Raw genomic sequence first — 7,864 nt, 5'->3', positions numbered from 1 at the left:
CCAAGATCGAGGCCGAAAAATCGAGCTCCCAAAAATCGAGCTCCCAAGATCGAGCTCCCTGATCGGACTGGACAGATCTGTAAGTTATAAAAACAGAGGCATTCAACCCATTTGCCATTTTTGACAAACTTGAGCTTGAGTAGAGGCGAATTTTGACAGATTTTCAAGGAAAGACATTTGGGGTGAGTGATTCCAACTCGGATTTGGTCTATATACACAAATATATCATTGTTTTCACCATTTAATTAGTGTTTTGAGATTGAAATTTACAAAAATTTAGAAATCTCATATAAACGAATTTTTGAGATTTCGGTATCGATTCGGAGTCGGATTTGAGTGAAACTAGTATGGTTGGACTCGTAATTGAATTGTCGGATTTCATAACTTTCGCCGGATTCCGAGACGTGGGCCCCAAAGACGAATTTTTTATTAATTTTGGGATTTTTATTCAAAATATAGTATTTTCTTATAGAATTGATTCCTATAAATTTTTAGTGATTGTATCGAATTATTTTGGCTAAATTCGAGCCAGACAGAGTTGGATAATCGTGGAAAGAGCCTTATAGTGGATTAAATTGGAGCAAGACGAGGTAAGTCTCTTGTCTAATCTTGTGAGGGGGAATTACCTCATAGGTGATTAAAATTAAATAATTGTTGCTAATTGTGGGGGCTACGTACGCACGAGGTGACGAGAGTCTGTGCGTAGTTACTATTAATGCTAAAGTTCGGGTAGTTTAGAACTCAAAGCATGAATTACTTGTGTAAATTATATTCTTTGTTTAATTAATATTATTTGATATATCCATATATTGTGAATTGTTAGATAAAAATATTAAAGGATGAAAATCTCATATACTTGATTTTCTGTTTAAATTAATTAATTGTTAAGAGAAATTGTTCTTCCTCCCGAATTTATCTTATAATAAATATACTCTCCTTTCGAAGGTACATAATAAATGTCCTCCTTTCTTGTGGAGCGGGCCGAACGCCTCGGCAGAATAGATGCATCTATGGATCGCGCCGCACGTCCCTCGGCAATGTACACGACACTCTGGATCGGGTTGTACGTCCTCGACAGAAATCGTGCTTAATAATATTAATTACACGATACTTTAATATTTTATTTCAGCTTGCGAAACTAATTGATAAATTGAAAATTTCTTGGAATTTAATGAATTATTATTCTTGCTTGTTAAAGAATTAATTTTTATTCATGTAAAGATTCAATGAACTTTGAAACTTTAACTTGCGCAAACGATGCCGAAACCTATCAAATCACATCCGATTGACCTCAAATTTTGCACACAAGTCACATTCAACATTACGGACCTGTTCCAACTTCCAGAATCAGAATCCGACCCCGATATCAAAAGGTCCACTCCCGGTCAAACTTTTCAAATTTTCAACTTTCGCCATTTCGAGCCAAATTCAACTACGGACCTCGAAATTACAATCCGGACGCGCTCCTAAGTCCGAAATCACCCAACAGAGCTAACAGAACCATCAAAATTACAATCCGAGGTTAAATGCTAAAAAGTCAAACTTGGTCAACTCTTCCAATTTAAAGTTTCAACAATGAAATCCATTCTTCCAATTCGATTCCGAAATACCTGAAAACCAAAACTGACGATTTACACAAGTCAAAATACATCATACGGAGATACTCACGCCCGTAAACTATCGAGCGAAGTGTAAACACTCGAAACGACCGATTGGATCGTTACACCACTAAAAGTGATTAATGGTCAATTTTTGGCTAAACTAGATAAATCAGAAATAGATTTAGAAATAGAAAAATGGAGAAGAGCACTGGTTATATATGTAATTTGGGAGACACATGGATATAACTACATGAAGAGATACATGTCGCAGACTTGGAACAATATTGTTGAGCCAGAATTATACCTTCATGAAGACGGCGGCTATTACATTGTTAAATTCCAAACCATTGATGATCTAAGGAAAATATTATATGGGGGACCATATAGTATTAACATCAGACCAATTGTGATAAAGCAGTGGACACCTGACTTTGATTTCAATGCTGAATTCCTAACTGAAGTGCCTCTATGGGTCAAGTTTTCAAAACTCCCTATGAGTTGCTAGGGCTGTAAAACACTAAGCAGAATGGCCAGTACCATTGGTACTCCACTGTTTGTTGATGCTTGTACAACAAATCAACATAGGATATCATATGCTAGAATCTTGATTGAGATAAATGTGACTAAAAACTTGCCTACAGAAGTGACTGTGATGGATCCATCCGGAAGGCAATTTCAGCAGGCAGTGGAATTTGAGTGGAAGCCGGAGTTTTGTACTGAATGCTTGAAAATTGGGAATGACTGTGCGAAGAGGAAAAAGGAGCAGGAAGGTCAACCACTGAAGAGAAGGAAGCCAACAAAAATAGTGCAAACATGGGTAGCAAAAAGGGTAATACAACAACAAAGTGCAGGAAGCCTAGGAATGTCTGACCAACAAGAAGTTGCAGGGATACTTTTGATAGATAAAGGTAAGGCAGCTGTAAGGGGAGCAGAAGGTGAGTGGTCACAACCAAAGAGTAAAGGCAATAGTCTAAGGCAGAGAACAAAATACCAAAGGGCTGAGGCAGAGAAAAATGAAAGGAATGAGGGCCATAAAGATGCAATGGCCAACTCAGAAGGAGTGTATGCAGTGTCAAAAAAGAATGGCTTCCAAGCTATTCTTATGCATGAGAAGTAAGTGGGTAATGCAATGCCTCCTGATACAAGAGGAGGAGTAAACACCACTCAATGACTTGGTTGTTTTGAAATGTGAGGGGAATAAATAAGAGGTACAAACAGAAGAAAATTAAGAAGTACCTCATAGAAAATCACATACAAATAGCAGGTCTTGTGGAAACAAAAGTCAAGGAGAATAATGCACAACATATTGTTGGGAAAAGTGCATGTACATGGAGTTTGCTCAACAACTATGGTGATGCTAGTAATGGGAGAATTTGGATTACGTGGGATAGTAGAATCTACAATATCAAGAAATTGGCAAGCCAAGTACAATATATACAGTGTCATATCATAGGGAAGCACATTGGAGTGGATTTCTTAATAGCAGTTGTTTATGGATTTAATACAATGGAGCATAGAAAGATGTTATGATATCAGTTAAACTACCTGGCTTCAGGGATTAATAAGCCTTTGGTTAATGTGGAGATTTCAATGCTATACATATCCTCAAGATAGACATTATGGAGTACCAGTGACACTGGCTGAAATTAAAGATTGCAGATTGCTATCACAATCTCTCAGTGAATGAACTTCCATGGAAGGGAAATTATTACACTTGGTCAAATAAGCAGTAGGAGAGTGATAGAATATATATCAGACTAGACAGAGTAATGGCTAATGATGAATGGATGCTTCGTTATGGGCACTTGAGTACAGAGTATGGGGAGCCATATATTTCTGATCATGTACCTATGCTTATCTAAATGAGAAGCACTATGAGAAACATAAAAGTCCCATTCGGGTTTTTAACATTTATGCAAACTGCATACAATTCAAACAGCTGGTGGAAGATGGATGTGCAAGGAACCAAACAAGAGAGAAAATGAAAAATGTTAGCTTAAAATGAAGCCTCTTAAAGTAGACCTTAAAAGATTGAATTCGGAGGAGTTTAAAGGGATAGCAGAGAAGATTAATCAAGCTAGAGAAGCACTAAAGGATATACAAGGGAGGATGCAAAATCATTACTCAAATAGCTTAACTGATCAGAAGAAGGATTGCTTACAACAACTTGAAAAGTGGTATATGATTGAGGAAAGTGCACTGCAACAAAAATATAGAGCTAGCTGGATAAAGCTTGGGGACTCAAACAATAAATATTTCTCAACTGTGATGAAGGAAAAGTAACAGACCAAGCAAATTATGGAGATCAATTCTCTAGTAGGGACGAAGCTATTGAATATGGGAGACATAAAGAATGAAATTCTGGATTTCTATAAGTCTCTAATGGGGTCAGCTAGTGCCTAGCTTCCAGCAGTAAACAGAATAGTTATGAAGTCTGGACCATGTTTGACACACAGAGCAAGTTGCATTATGTGCTGATGTAGCAGATGAGGGGATCTATGAAGGACTATGTTCGATAGGAGATGACAAAGCACTAGGAATAGATGGATTCAATGATGTGTTCTTCAAGAATTCATGGAATATAGTGAAACAAAAAGTATGTGATGCAATCAACGATTTCTTCATCATAGGGAAACTCTACAAGGCAATTAACTACACCACTCTCACTTTGATTCCAAATATACCTAATCCAACTACAATCAAATAATACATGCCCATAGCATGTTGCACTATACTATACAAACTAATATCAAAAGTGTTGGCTGCTAAATTATAGAAGGTGATGAGTTACATTATATCTGAGGCTCAGGTAGGGTTCATCCCAGGAAGGAGGATAACATGCAATATAATTTTAGCTCATGACCTAGTTAAATCATATAATAGAAAACACATTTCCCCAGGTGCATGATAAAGGTTGATATACAAAAAGCGTATGACTTTGTAGAATGAGTGTATTTGCAACAAGTCATGGAAGGACTGAGATTCCCTGAGAAGTTTATTAGATGGATAATGACTTGTGTCCAGACAGTTAACTACTCTATGCTTAATTGTGAATCTGTGGGACCTTTTAATGCAGGTAGAGGACTGAGGCTAGAGCATCTGGTATCCCCTTTTATCTTTGCTATTGCTATGGAATCTTTGAGCAGGCTGCTTAATGGACCGAAGAAGGAGAAAGGGTATGAATTTCATCAGAAATATGGAAAGCTGGCATTACTCATCTGAGTTTTGCTGATGACCTGCTGTTATTTGCCAAAGGGGACAAAGAATCCATTCAAAAATCACAAGCATGCTTTACTACATTCTCAACAATATCAGGAATGAAGGCTAATATGACTAAGAGTGCAGTGTATTGTGGAGGCATCAGCACTAAGGAGAAAGATGAGATACTACAATTGTTAGGCTACAGTCAAGGAGAATTGCCATTTAAATACTTGGGAGTTCCACTTGACACAAAGAAGCTGACTGTAATAGGGAGAATAGTGTCCAAGATTACATCTTGGACTGCAAAAAAATTGTCATATGCAGGAAGAATTCAACTGGTGCAATCAATAATCTTTGGCATGCAATCATACTGGTCCCAGATCTTCACATTGCTAGTTAAAGTCGCAAAGTTAATTGAAGCCTATTGCATAAGCTATATGTGGTCGAGAAGAAATGAGATTAATAAGAAAGCACTAATTGCCTGGGAGAAGATATGTCAACCTAACGCAACAGGATGACTCAATTTACACAACCTGCAGGTGTGGAATAAAGCAGCAATCGCAAAGACATACTTGGATCTAAGCCAAAAGCAAGATAAGCTAGGGATAAAATGGATACATGCATACTACATCAAAGAGCAAAATGTAGATAGCATGACCATCCCACAAAGTGCAAGCTGGATAGTGAGGAAAATCCTAGGAGCCAGGAAGATAATTACATAGCTGAGCAGACCATTGAGTGAGCAGAAAAGTTTGATCAAACAGATCTACTTATAAATGAGTCCATCTTATCCAAGGGTACAGTGGAGAAGGATGATGCACCACAACATTGTTAGACCAAAAACCATTTTTACAATGTGACTCCACAATAATTGAAGGATGTTAACCGTAGACAGACTGATAAAATAGGGACTCAATATTAATCCCACATGTGTTTTCTGTCGAGCTGAGAATGAGATAAAAATCATCTCTTTGTAGAGTGTGGATATATCAACCAACTGTGGTGGATATTGTTCCTATGGCTACATATGCAACCTGTTGTAATTAATACTTGGGGGCAATTCATTTAGTGGTTCATAGATCAAACAAAAGGAAAATCAAAGCATGCACACGTACTAAAAATGATATATGCTGAAAAGATGGGTACATCATCTTCATTACTAGACTTGTAAATAAAAATAGTAGCTTAGATAGTAAAGTTGTATAGGAATTAGTCTTTTTTTGTATACTGTCTTTAGTTGATATAGCTAAGCTGAGTTTAAGCTTAGCTAATGCGCTATACTGTTTTCACTAGTGATTAATGAAACTTTTAATTACCCAAAAAAAGGGAACGAGTAAGCCCCCATCAAGATATTGAGCTTTATATGGTTTATCATATTTGGCAATTATTGATTATCATTGCGTGAGTATTAATGTGTCGTAACTTTTTGAAAATTAGTAGTTTTAGAGATGTATTAGGTAGGACTGCGTGTCGCTTTAGAACTTGTAGATGTTCTTTCAGCTGATTTCTTTCTAGCCTTCTTATGCTGGCAAACGGGAAAGTCGGATCAGATATGGAACGGGTCAAAAACGGATAAATTATCCGATCCGATCTATATTTAATACGAATAAAAAATAAATTAATCGGCGAATAATATGGATATTCATATTATCCATGGCTTCTTGGATATGATCACTTTTGAGAGAATTTCTAGTCTCCTAAGTTTGAGAAACCCCTAATTTGAGGCTTTATAAATGTAAAGATTAAACTCATTAGTTATCCATTTGCTAAGTGGATAGTATGATTCTTATCCATATTTGATCTGTTTTTAAAAGGTTCATTATCCAACCCATTTTTAATGGATAATATGGGTGGATAAATGTTATCTTTTACCCATTTCTCCACCACTACTGGTAAGCTCTCTCTCTCTCTCTCTTGTATTAATGGTTTACAGTTGTCGAAGTTATGGTGTAATGACCCAACCGGTTATCTTGAGCATTTGCACTTCGCTCGGTAGTTTGAGGGCATCATTAGCTCCGTATTATGATTTGTGTGCATCGTCGGTTTCGGTTTTTGGGTGATTTGGAATTAGTTTGGAAGAATGAATTTCATGTTTGAAGCTTTAAGTTGGAAGAGTTGACCAAGTTTGACTTTTGAGTATTTGACCCCGGATAGGAGTTGATGGTGTCGTTAGGTCCGGATGGTGATTTTGGACCTGGGCATATGCCCGGATTAGCATTTGGATATTTCTAAAAGGTTTCGATACTATTTGGCGAAAGCTGGAAATTTGAAGGTTTGGAATATTCATAGGTTTGATTAGGAGTTTACTTTGATGATATCAGGTTTGTATTATGGTTCCGGGAATTGGAATAGATTCGTTATGTCATTTGGAACTTGTGTGCAAAATTTGAGGTCATTCCGAGTTGATTTGATATGGTTCGGCACGAGTTTTGGAAGATGAAAGTTCAAAAGTACATTAAGTTCGATTTGAGGTGCGACTCGTAGTTTTGATATTTTATGCGTGATTTGAGACCTCGAGTAAGTTCTTTTTATGATATGGGACTTGTTGGTATGTTCGGATGGGGTCCCGAGGGGCTCGAGTGCGTTTCAGATAGGTTTGGGTTGTGTTGCGCTCATTTTTTTATATGTTTTGACGTCATTTCTTCAAGAATAAATAGTACCACATTAATCAAATAAGCTCTAATTTCTATTTTGATTGAAACATTAGATCCGTATTGTAATTACGGACTATAGAAAAAAGAATCGTCGAATTTGGATATCGTATGAGGGAGTTATGCTCATTTTAGTGTCGGAGAAGAGAGTTGGTGCTGGTGCTTCGCAGATACGAAGTTGGGTCTGCAAATGCGAAAAATTGTCTGCGAAAGCGGAAACGACAGCTGGAAATGAGCAGGTGCGGAGTTTTTATCGCAAAAGCGAAAATGCCTATGTATAAAAAATCAGACTACGTTCTTTTGGTATTTTGAGCATATCTTGAGTTCTAGAGCTCCGATTGAGGTGATTTTTGCGGCGTTCTTCTCGTCTTTTCATGGGGGTCAGTATCTAACTAATTTTTTTTATTTAAT

This window comes from Nicotiana tomentosiformis, chromosome 11 (genome assembly GCF_000390325.3).
Source record: "Nicotiana tomentosiformis chromosome 11, ASM39032v3, whole genome shotgun sequence".
NCBI lineage: Eukaryota > Viridiplantae > Streptophyta > Magnoliopsida > Solanales > Solanaceae > Nicotiana > Nicotiana tomentosiformis.
This window is presented reverse-complemented; position numbering follows the sequence as displayed.